Below are 13,204 nucleotides of genomic sequence, written 5' to 3'. Positions count from 1 at the left end.
CATTTGGGAGACCGCAACACCCAGTTTTACCCAGAAATAACTGTCCATGTTTCACTATTTCCCTGATGACTGAAAAAAGCTGTAGTGTGTACTAGGAGGAATATGGAGGTCAGACTAGGCCCACTCTATGCAATGACTTTGTACCAAAGAAGAAATAATACCACTCATTTCTCCTGGGTTTAGAAAAATAAGACCCTGAATTTTTTTAGTTAATTGTCTTCTCAAAGTTGTTGCTATATATGCAGGGTCTTTCGGGTTAATATTTAGCCTTTTGATCCCAAGTAATTATATTTTCATAGAAAATACGATGCCATATTTTAGCTAATATCTTAAGATATTTTTCAAAGGAGAGCATAGGCCACCTTAAAATTTTCTTTATGCAAAACTCTTCCCTCAGTATTTCCCTAGTGTCCAAAAGTTCCTAAATACAGGCAGGTGGTCCATGTTCTGACATGTCTTCTCAATCTCCCCTTGTCATTTTTTCTATGTAGTCAACAAAAGGAAAATACAATGAAAAAGAAATCTTGCACCAAGTTCCCCAATCAAGTGAGAATTGCAAATGGAGGTATTATTTGAATATCAGAACGTACCTCTAATCTTTCAGTTACCTGGGATCACCTTGACCTTTTAGATCCATAAAAATATCATTTCAAACTCCATAGATATATAACAGGGAGGGAAAAGGGTTGCTCGATAAAATTCAGGATTGTCCTAAGTATTGCCTGAGAAATACTTATACTAAAGAATTACTCATTATTTATATGAAATCTAAATTTAATTGGACATCCTAGATTTTGTTTACTAAGTTTGGAAACCTAGGAAGGGGTAACTCTTTGTGCCCAAATCTGGAGATCCTTCAGGGGAGAGAGGGCACATGGACTGCAGGTCCTCTTAGGCTAGAATCTTCTGATTTAGCTGCATTATCAGGCTCATTCATCTCTCCCCTTTTTCATTGACCCAAGCACCAGACACAGCCACCTTTCCTTGGTTTTTCCAAATTGTCACTCAATGCAAATTAAATTTTTACTGAATATTCAGAGCTGCAAAGGGAGGTAGCTTTTACCTCACAGTTTTTCAGTCACCCTTACCACTGTTCATTTCCTTTCTGTGGGTCCAGCATTCTGATGAGTTTCTGGACCCCCTCGATCCTAGCTCATCTGTCCCAGGCACCCAAATTCCTATACTTTTCTTACTGCAGAACAGTTTACAGCAAAGCTAATTCCATTAGCTTTGCTATTGGGTTTGCTCAAAGGCTTTCAACTACAATGTAAACATGTGTCTACATGAAGAGTAGTCATTCCTTCCTGAAGTGCAAGTTCATCATCAGCACTTAGTTTTTTGTACTCCCTTCAATCTAAGGGAAGCAATAACATTTTGTAAAGTCAGGACAACAAGGCTCAGGAAAAAAGAGAAAGTTAGGATTAAGCATCCCCAAAAAGAACTAAGGCACAGTCTACAGGTGTGTAAAATGTTAAAATAAATGTTAGCAACTAGTTCTCTATCTCCACTAAGCCTGTAGCTAGAGAGAAATGGTCAAATTATTGCAGGCTGGATGTTGGTCATCTGTATAAATAGGCCTGCAGAGGCTGCCTGTACCAAAGGGATCACATTAAGAGAGATAATTCAAGTATCATAAACATGAGCCACCCTTCAACATAAACCTTCCAGTGACTAATCAGAGCAATGCCCCCTTCCTCTGAGACTCTCGTGGGATACCTCACGATTACATACACTGCCACTAAAGACAATTGAAAGTCGCATCTTCCTGGGGCCACTGATGCCAGTGCCTTTCATGAGAACTTGGATGTTGTATTAATCATATTTTTAAATTTTTTTCTATATTTTTATGACGCTTTAACATCTTGGGACTTTGTGGTACTTGAAAAAGACTGCCCCTCTCCTACATAGCTATTTCCTAGCAAGAGAAAACAACCTACCTGTAGGCAAACCAATCAGTCCAGAATCCATGCCCACATCCACCTCCTTTTATCAGACTACTCCCTGTGGTCTGAGACACCATGCCCCCTGCCCCAAATCACCCCAGAACCAGGTACTGACAATTAGAGGCTACCCTTATAGCCCAGAGACCAGAAGAACTGCTCCAACTATGCAACCCTGAAGGCGTACAGGTTTACCTTCTCTCTCCCATCCCTTACTGTGAAAATCACAATAAAGACTTTGTCCAAGTTTTCCCTTGCTCCTTTCTGCCCCTAACTAATGCTGGAGCTCCCCATGTAGCCCCGTGTGGCATGGTATTCCTCCTCCTCTATGAGTACTATGAGTAACAAGCTATCTTGTCAAAGGCAATCATCTCCTAATCTGGTGGCCTCACAATACCTGAATAAAAACAAAGTTCCAGATACATTTTAAAATAAATGTCTGAGCCAGAGATGTTCTCTACCAGGGTTCCCAGACTGATCAATTCTCAAGGTACCCTTGACATATTGCAGACCCTGGAGGTTTCACTATCACCATGGCAGGGAGCCAGCCATGGGAGAAAGTCCTTTCTCCTCACTGTTGTCATCTATGGCTCTTTAGCTCCAGAGTGCCTTTTGAACAGTGTCTCCAGGGGTGCCTGGGTGGCTCAGTCAGTTATGTTGGACTTCGGCTCAGGTCATGATCTCACAGGTTGTGAGTTTGAGTCCCCTGTCGGGCCCTGTGCTAATAGCTCAGAACCTAGAGACTGCTACAGGTTCTGTGTCTCCCCCTTCTCTGCCCCTCCCCAGCTTGTGCCCTCTCCCTCTCTCTCTCTCTCTCTCTCTCTCAATAAGTGTTAAAAAAATTTTTTTTTGAACAGTGTCTTCAGCTTTTCTGTCCTGCTACATAGAGCTCAGACACTATTTTGGGGAGCAGGGCTAGGGCCCACTCCCCTCCATTCTCACCCCTACCACCCAACCACAGGACCACACAAAAATTTCTTGGCTGGGGCTCTTTCGAAGGCCAATAAATTGATATAAATTGATGCATGCAAGTGTTTGTCTCCTAGATTCCGAGAAAGATGGGTGCAACTATTACTGAAGCAGAGGACGCAGCTACTGGAAGGAAAGATTCTCAAAATTCGTATGTTGGTGAACATTAGGATGAATTTCCAGATGGATTTAAACATCTTCCCAAACTTTGAAAATAGGATAATCTACCAAATGTTTGATTGAAATAAGTCGTAAAGGTCACTTATGACCCTACTTTATTCTATACTTTATTGGGTTATAGAAAATATATATTATAATGTGTATATATTCATACATATATACATGTACCACATAAACACATATATGCATATATACTATATATTCATAATTATATAAAATTAAAGTATGTTATCAAACAAAATATACTCACTCAGAGACACGTGACTTCTCATGAGCACAGGAGCAGCTTGGATCACAGTCCTCATCACAAGATAGAGCCCAGGAAAACGGCTCAGCTGGAAGGAGAGGATCTGAATTAAGATACATTCCCAGCAAATCTGCAGCAATAGTTACTGTTTCCCTTTCTTGGGACATCCAGACCGATTCCACCCCAGATATGTGTCTTAAGGCAGAGCCACAGGCAAGCCCTTTCCAAACGTGCTTCTCCAAAAGAAATTGTCCAATAGGAATCATACTTGGGTATTAGGGCAATGAGTAGCTCTTCATCAAATTTCTATTTTCTTAAAGTTCAGACTCCTCACACAGTTATATTCCCCAGCTATCCATTAGTCAGGTGTGCCTCTGTGACTAAATTCTAACCAATGGAATGTAAACAGAAACAATCTGCACCACTTCCTGGCTAATGCTTTTAAAAGGTGGATCTGCAAGCTGGATGCTACAGGTGACAATGATGGTAAAGTTGTAGACAGCAGGTGACTGGGTCCTATTGACACCAACTGGATGACAGCTGACTCTACCCAGAAATACTTAAGAGTTTTGGTGAGTAAGAACTAAAATTTGACTATATCTGAGCCGTCTTATACATGGAGATCTATTTGTTGCCACAGCCCAAACTTCCCAATGAGAGCAACAATTTTAGCAGCTTGAACCATACTTGATATTTTCAGCAAACACCAAGAGTCATTTTCTGTTTCCTTTGACTCTCCTGCATTGGGATGGCTGAAATCCCATAGGCCATAGAAATTGCTGAGGATCAAAGATGTTCCATTCCAGGTAACGCTTCTGCAAACCAATGTTTAAAGAGTCTACTTCAAGGATTATAAAAAGAATATGCTTTGTGATTGCTTTTAATTGGTGCCTGTCATCTGCTTGATAGAATTTTATTAACAGAAGTGTAAACATACATTGCAATCTGTAGAACACAGGAATATTAAGCAGCTTACGAAATTCAATCAAAGTTCTTTTTATCTGTAGTGTTTGCTGATAACTCATTAAATGTTTCTCAATGTTACAAGTTGTGCAGCAGAAATTTCCTTGCAAATAAAAGTGATAATGTAGAGATGTTAACACAGCAAAGGAGTTGAGAGTTGCTCAATATGGAACAAAATAGGAACTATCTACCTCTATCAAAGACTTCACCGCATACAAGAGAATAAATAGTCCTTAGATCTTACTGCTTTTTTAAATGAATCAAATCTGCAAAATAGTTCTTCTTGCCCACCATCCCAATGTTATCAAAGCCATGTACTCTTCTCAGACACAAGCTCACACACACTTTCACACACGCTTTCACACACACACACACACACACACACACTTTTACAGGCTTTAAGTCTTGTATATAAATCCAGGAGATTTTACACTTAATCTAAATTCAACTAGAGATAGAGTATTCTCAGTGTCTGTAGTCCATCTGACTCACTGGAATGCAGCTGAATTGTAACATTCTCATGCTAGTAGATCTGCCCCCAAATAAGGCAGTAACACAGACCTCATTATTTGTATACCCTCAGCAACTTAGGCACTGATGTTTTAAGTGACAACATGACCAATAAACCTCAGTTTCTCTTTTGGTTAATGTGTTTCAATGAGACAGAATCAGATGACTAGGATGTGGTTATATTAAAAACAAAGCTGAATTAGGCTGACAGAATGGAAATCCACACCTAGGCCAATTTTGCACTGCCCACATTGCCCTGTATGTATGTTTCCCATTTAACTGGGTGATGGCTTCCCTAAGCAGACGACCAGAAGACATCAGAAGTCTTCTGGAGGCAGGTGAGTCTATTTCACTTCTGCCACTTTGGCAGACACCTAGCATAGGAGGTGACATACTCTGCAAATCTCTGCCACACTGCCCCTAACTGACACCAAGAGAGTCTGTCTCTAAGAAATTAGTCACAGCAATCTTCCAACTATTGGAAAAATCCCTTTACTTGATGTCACAGAAGTCAAAGTTATTGGAGACCCACAAAACAGTATGGAGATTCTATAACGTTGAACCCCCGTCATGACTGAATTTTCATAACTAGCCACATTAAAATCTGAATAAACAATATTCCGTTAAATATCTGTTAAAATAATATTTATCACATTGGAATGCAACTTTGAATCTGAATGTCTGGTATGTGTCTGTTGAAACTACAGATAGATAGCACCGAGGAGTCTTTCTGGGTTCATTACTGTATTGTTTTCTTCTGTCTTCTGGGATGGTCGTGATAAGGGAAATCCCAATTTCTGCAGCTCAGGGCGGGATACTCAGCCCTGAAGCGCCTTCTTCACCCACCACTATAATCCCCATCCATCCTATCAATTTTCTACTACCATAGGAACTAAGATTTTATTGCCAAGTGATGTAGAGTTTAAATCTCTGGAACATAAAAGGACTCCACCTTTCCAGGGGATAAAACTCATCCCTGAAGAATCCCACAGCTCATCTCCCATCCCCCATGCCTGCTTCTTCAAAGCAACCGTCAGTCATGTTTTCATGTTCCACTACATCACATTCTCAAAAACTCACTCTGCTCAAATTGGTAATGTAGCTTTTCATTTTTAAGGACTCCACAACTAGATTGGTGGTGCCTCTCACTGGTGAATATCATTCACCTTTTCTTCCCCAGCACATAGAAAGCAGTGCCTGCCACAGAGTAAGGACCCAGTAAATGCTCAATGAGTGACTTTTTAAAATCACTTTAGAAGGACACATTCTTAAGCAAAACACCACAAATATTATCTCTTGCCTTCATTGTCATGTTCTCTCTTTCCTCCGTTTTGTACACACTTTAGAGGAGCAACCACACTAGAAACTGATGCCCTCTTTCACCTGTAGTAAATTTCACTCTAATCTGACCTGCCAGCAAAATGACTTGGGGCTGGAACACAATCCCATAATCCAATGGGGTAATGTGCATTTAGCAGGTAATAGATGCTTCAAAAATCCATTTTAGCTTCCTTTAGCTTTGGTTACAGCAAAATAAATAAGAGCCCTTGGCTACTCTTCCTTCTCAAATAAATACAATGTGAATCTAGAAGATAGTAAATTAAGTTTCAAAAGCAGCTGGTTGACCTTATATCTCTTATCAGGCAAGTGGTCGCCAGAGTAAATAACACTCATTTCTCTCCGCGTCAAGACTTGGTAAGTTTAGACTGCTCTGAGTGTGGCCGTGTGTTCTCCCTTCCTCTCGTGCCGAGGACCTCACCGACAGCTTGGGCTCTGGGTCTCGGAAAACAGACCTCATCTGGTTTACATTTCCTTTGAGCCCCACTCTGAAAGCTAATGGGGAGATTTCAGATTTCTTTGCTAACACTATGGACTAAGTGATGAAAATCCCAATGGAATTCAGACTTCCTCAGTATTTATATATGTCTGTAGGGCAATTGTGAGTTAATAATCTCTTCCTGAAACCACTTTATATTTAACAATTATTTCTGGCATTACTCCCTCTTTCCCAAGGAAATTTCCTTCATTTTTTTGCTAGTCCATATTTAAAATGGTCTTTGAAAAATGCTACAGTATTATTTGGCTTTTGAGTTAATTTAAACTAATTATCAATTTAATAATAATAATTTAATAATTAATTTAAATTATTAATTTAATTAAACCAATTCTTATATTACACATATATAAAAATATCTGTAAAGAACTAGTTAGGAAATAGGAAACTTTTCGGAAGTACTTAGTATGAACTATCAAATTATTTAATGAAAACAAAGACATAGATCTCTGTCTCTTTTTCTCCTTTTAGTTTCAACAATAAATATATTCGTCCAATGGGATTGAATATAGTTCAGTTTAGAACCATCCTCTGCCATGCAACTGTCAAATTCTTCAAGATATATACAACTTTGGACACCTCGGGTATTCTGTATTATTTAGAAATTAGGACTTCAAAAGCTTTCTAAATAACCCATTGCATTCACATAATTTTTTCTACTGCAGATTGACATAATTGTAAACTATGAATGACCTAGACCTCTTTCATGTCTGTTTCTTTGCCTTTGGAATTTTACCTGAGAAGCTCACATATGACATTACAAAGTGCAGGTGTTAACACAGACCAAGGAGATGCCTAGTTTATCAGATGCAGTTTGGAGGCGCTGATTTCTTCCATCTCTTTTCAAGTCTCCTGTCCTTCCTGGTGCTTCACAGCTGTCCAGTAAACTGCATAACTAGGAACTGGGCAACATTTCATTTGAAGTCACCCACATCAGCTTATCTTGTTTTATGGGACACTCGTCATGCTCAATTACTGCTATTGCTCATGGGTGCTCTGGTCACCCAGGGTGGTTGAGAGGAGGCAGGGCAAAGGGAGTAGATAAGACCAGGATTCTATGATTGCTTCCACCATTAGCTTGTTATTTGAAGAAAGCAGGCTCAGCTACTCTATCTTTCCAATAAAAGGGATAAAATTTATCTTAACCATTCCAGAGGGCCATTATAAGGTTAAAAAGCATTGGGTAGATTTTTCAAAATGCATCCAGTATGCTATTATTTGATGATACTACAAACCTAAGGAGAAAATAGACAATTTTTTTCAAAAAGCAATTCATAAAAGTAAAAATACTAGCAGCCAATAAACATGAATAAATATTAACTTCTTTAGTTATTAAAGAAATGCACATGAAAACTGTTAAAGTTCTAAAAAAAATGATCTCGGAGGTTGGTGGGAGTGTTGAGAAATGGGTTTTCTCACACATCTTAAGTGGAAGCATAATTTGGTTTAGCAATAAAAGGTTAACATTTCTCAAATTAATACCAGTTAGTATGTATAACTTCCACTGAGGACTCCTACCTACAAAATCCTATTTTCAGAAAGATCATCAGACAAGTTCACAAAGACCTGCATACGAGGATGTCTGGTACAATATTTATAGTAAAGTACAGTAAAAGAGTATAGTAGTGAAAACTTATCATTTTGACCATATACAAATGATATGATGGTGGGAATTCTTTTGGGTGCATTTAAAGAAAACTGGGAAAGCACTACATGGCCAAATGGATTTATATTTTTTTCCCGGAAGTAATGTGTAAGAAGTAAATACAGACTCCCTAACAGTACACAGGAAATACATGAATTTGAACCACACTTTCAAGACACACCTTCTTGCTTCTAGTTATTCCATCTCATACTATTATCCCCTCCATTGCTAAATTAAGATCACAGCTCTTAGCCTATTCCAAATACACTCCTACTTTCCCTCCCCTCCCCTACTGCTGGCACACATATGCATACACACTGCCCCAACATTTTAATTATGAATACAAAACTCCAAGGACGATCATTTAACTATAAATATGAAACTCAAGGAAAAATATCAAAGACTTTCTTACTTTGGGTTAATGGAAAAACAAGATATCTTGCTGAAGACTAAGTCTCATTCAGGAGGGATCATCTTGTACAATGGTCTTTCCTACAGATGTGAGCCTTGAGCACTAGACCTGTTCTTATTTTCTTTCTTAGTCATTTTGTATCCTTTTAATTATTCATAAGTGATACAGAAGAGACTGTTTTGTTGGGAAAATATCAGAAGGAAAAGAGAATGAAATTGTCTTTCAGTACATCAGTATACTCCAGTATTTTTAGGAGTACCTAAAACAGTAAATACCCAAGAAATATTTACTAAGTGAGTAAATATTCTATCCTATGCTAAAGATTCAAACCATGAGAATGGACCTTGCTGAGAGCCCCACACATCCAACAAGACTGATTCAGAGCTGAATACATAACAGGAAGAAAATGGCAGAGGGTGACTTCCTCTCCTCTCCTCTCCTCTCCTCTCCTCTCCTCTCCTCTCCTCTCCTCTCCTCCCCTCCCCTTTCCTTTCTCCCCACCTCTCTCTCTCTTTCTCTCCCTTTCTATTTCTTTCTTTTCAAGAATTCCCTCCTACTTCATAATAACTGAATGAGGACTTGAAGTATTACAGAATCTCTACTCTGTGTAGCGTTCCACATTACAACTCAAATGCACCAAAATAGGTTGTTAAACAAATCTTTCCTTTTCCTGAGAAACACTGATTAAAATGGAAGAATATTAGTATTGTTTCTATCAGTTCTTTGTTTCCTTGACATACTGAAACACCGTCTGGGAATAATGGGCTGCAGACTGTGTTCATTACCTTAAAAGGAGAGAAGATGAAGTCTGTGATGGTTCATGTGTCACAGAATGTGGGGTCTTTTTTTCACCTCCTCCTCAAGTTATTCTCCATTCTGAAGCCTTGGCATTTTCGTAACTCTTAGAATTCTCCCAACAAGTCAGAGTAACTAAACCTATCATGATTCATGGAGGTACCTAATTCCATTTTTGTTTATGAAGCTATTTTCCTCAATGATAGTCTGTGGCAGTGGGGAAAAAAAAACAGTAATTTAGTGTCTAACCCACTAATTTCCACTGAGCCTTATTTTTTCTAAATATAAAGAGTAATGCGATTTTCACAGAGCAGTCACCAAAAACCACTCTGCACATAAAAGCGGGGGTGGGGGGGGGGAACTTAGACCAGGTCTTCTCACCTAAATAAAACACAATATTGAATTAATTATGAAGTTCTTCTAAAATGGCTGTATTTTAATATAATGTGTTTATTTTATACTTTTCCTTCAGTTCACCAGTTTTATAATTAATCTTTAAATGAGAAAATCTGCATGTTGTAGGTTTGTCAGTATCATAGTCTATATAATAATCTGTATTCTTACAACCGCTCTGATATTCCTCATGCACTATTCCCCAGGGCAGCAGGGAACCTAACCTACTTTACTAACAATAACTCAGTTTACAATTGTCTCTTTCAGATAAACGTTGGGTTGTCCATAATTGTGCTCCCTATTCCTTCTCCTCTCTGCGACCTTCAGTGGTTACATTCTTCATCTGCCTGTTGTGACATGTGTTTGCTTGCCATGTTGGCATTTGTAGCTAGTGAACCAGATGCTTCCCTAGATGTGAGTTTCTGCCATCATGACCCACCCTCAGTTCACAGCGCCATTCTTATCCACTCTGCAGACTGGTGGTGACTCCAGAAGGCTGTTCCTCAAATAAAAGGCAATTTGATGCCCATATTTTAATTTGCACTCCCCCCTTGCTCAAACTCACCCATCAGTGCCATTAGCTATTTTCTGCTGCTCTACCAATTTTACTTTGATATGGCTTTCCAGAGTGGTGTCAAGACCACCCTTCAAGGTGAATCCCAAATAGGAAATGAAGCAAACTCTCTTCTGATTTCAATTTTCCCTTCAACCCATCCAATACACCCTTCACCCTAGCATCATGGGTACAAAAAGCATGCTTGCTTCACTGTCTGTCTCCCTAGCTTCTATGATTTTTCTCCCTATAACCCGCCAGGGATGTTTCCATATCCTCTTAGAGTCATAAATGATGGATAAAGTTCTGAGAATGAGAAACTGAGAAGACAATATGAATCTGAACCTTTTAAAATGTGCTTACTAAGTTACAAATAGAATTACCATTGATCTAGCAATTCCATTTCTACATATATCCTCCAAAGAATTGAAAGCAAGGACTCAAAGAGATATTTGTATGCCCATGTTCATAGCAGCATTATTCAGAATAGCCAAACGGTGACAGCAACCCGGTGTCCATCAACAGATTGATGGATAAACAAAATATGGTGGGTATATTCTCTATGTACATACAATGGAATATTATTCAGCCTTAAAATGGAAGGAAATTCTGACACATGCAACAACATGGATGAATCCTGAGGACATTAGGCTAATTAAAATAAGGCAGTCACAAAAGGACAGATACCGTATGATTCCACTTACATGAGGTAGCTAAAGTAGTTCAGTTCACAGATATAGAAAGTAGAATGGTTGTTACCAGAGACTAGGGGGAAGGGAAGATAGAGAATTATTATTTAATGGGTATGGTATTTCAGGTTTGCAAGATGAAAAGAGGTCTAGATGCAGAGGTGGTGATGGTTTTACAACAATGTGAACATACTTAATAGCACTGAACTTAAAAATGGTTAAGATGGTACATTTTATGTTTTGTATACTCTACCACAATAAAAAAATTAATGTATTTATTATGCTGGTTTACATCAGCAAGAACCGAACAGAAAAAACTTCGTGAGATCGCATGTTGAGGAAATAAACATGTATTTCATTCTAAGAGAAGGGAAATCATGGAGGAGAAGTATCTTTAATAAGGGAGAGTTTTCTGGAAAATCCTCAAACCAGAAGATATTCAGGTTCGTTTCAAAAACTAATACACTGCTACTAGTGAAGAAGGAATTGCTCTGCAGAAGTTATTTGCTGAGATCATTTATAATCAAAGAAAGAGCATAATATTCACTTTTCCTGAAATTTATGCTTTGCATTTGCCCAAAGCTTGGCTCAGAAAGATTTTCAGAGCGCGTCATTCAAGTTTTAGTGTCTATAAAAGCTTCTCCCCGGAGTTGTGAAATCTTCCATTGTATCCTCAATTCCTAGAATAGTACCTGGTACATAGGATACCATGTACAATAGTGTATAGATACGTAGAAGGAAGAAGGGAAGGAAGGAAGCAAGGGAAGAATTCCTTTCATCGTATGCATATAATTCTTTTCAGCCAAAAGAGCTTATGATGGTTAATTTTATGTGTCAACTTATCTAGGCTATGATACCCAAATATTTGATCAAATATCAGTCTACATGTTGCTGTAAAAGGTATTTTTTAGATGTAATTAACACTGATGTTAGTAGACTTTGAATAAATCAGGTCACGCCATAAAATGAGGGTTGACATCATCCAATCAATTGCAAGCATTAAGAGAAAAGACTGAGGAGGGGTGTCTGGGTGGCTCAGTTGGTTAAGCGTCGGACTTTGGCTCAGGTCATAATCTCATAATTCATGAGTTCAAGCCCCACGTCGGGCTCTGTGCTGACAGCTTGGAGCCTGGAGCCTGCTTTGGATTCTGGGTTTCCCTCTCTCTCTGTCCTTACCCTGCTCTGTTTCTCTCTCTCTCTCTCTCTCTCTCAAAAATAAATAAACATTAAAAAAATTTTTTAAGAGAAAAGACTGAGGGAACCCTGAGGATGAAGGAATTCTATCTCCAGACTGGACTTGAGCTGCAATATCAACTCTCCTCTGGGTCTCCAGTCGCCAGCCTGTCCTGTAGATTTCAGATTTGTAAGCCCCTATAATCATATGAGCCAATTCCTTGAAATAAATCTATCTCTTTCTTTCTTTCTGAATACACACACACACACACACACACACATAAATATATAGTATATATTCTTTCTGAAAGAATATATATTATATATATAACACGGATATATTTTTTATATAGGTACACACATATGCATGCATGTGCACACATACATACACATAAGTATACGTGTGTGTGTGTGTGCATGTGTATATACACACACATCCTAGTTCTGTTTCTCTGGAGAACACTGACAAATACAAATTTTGATACTGGGACTAGGATTCCATAAGTCCTCATGTGCTCCTTGTCCCCCGCACCATGGTCATGAAATCAGGAGAGTGCCAAAATTAGGATAACACAGCTACTGGATAGATAGCAACATACCCATTAGAACAGGAATTGATTGCCAGATTCATTCACTCAGAAACTCTAATATATTGGTGGAAGTTACCTGGAAGAATACGTTGAGAATAATTTGGAGGCCCAATCCAGGCTCAGCAGGAAAATACACTGTGATTGAGGACTGGAACCTGTCCTGGATCCATGCAGGGCCATGTGTTCATCATTCTTGCTTTAGATAACAGAACACAATACTTTTTCTTCCGACAGAAATAAGCATAGAGAGAGATCTCAGTGACATGACACTCATCTTGAACAGGCCTCAAATATTTTCCCTTCTTGAGGGT

At 38.8% G+C, this 13,204-nt stretch overlaps 1 long non-coding RNA gene across 1 annotated transcript in view; it reads right to left on the bottom strand.

The window, feature by feature from the left end:
* LOC144617019 (uncharacterized) overlaps window positions 1-13,204 on the bottom strand; it is a 344,254-nt gene that overhangs the window by 11,962 nt on the left and 319,088 nt on the right. Inside the window, exon 2 of the long non-coding RNA XR_013557030.1 lies at window positions 3,340-3,424. This is a non-coding gene — a long non-coding RNA (uncharacterized LOC144617019). The remainder of the gene's footprint in view (window positions 1-3,339; window positions 3,425-13,204) is intronic.

The sequence above is a fragment of the Panthera onca genome, chromosome C1 (genome assembly GCF_046562875.1).
Source record: "Panthera onca isolate mPanOnc1 chromosome C1, mPanOnc1 haplotype 2, whole genome shotgun sequence".
In the NCBI taxonomy this organism is placed as follows: domain Eukaryota; kingdom Metazoa; phylum Chordata; class Mammalia; order Carnivora; family Felidae; genus Panthera; species Panthera onca.
This window is presented reverse-complemented; position numbering and strand designations above follow the sequence as displayed.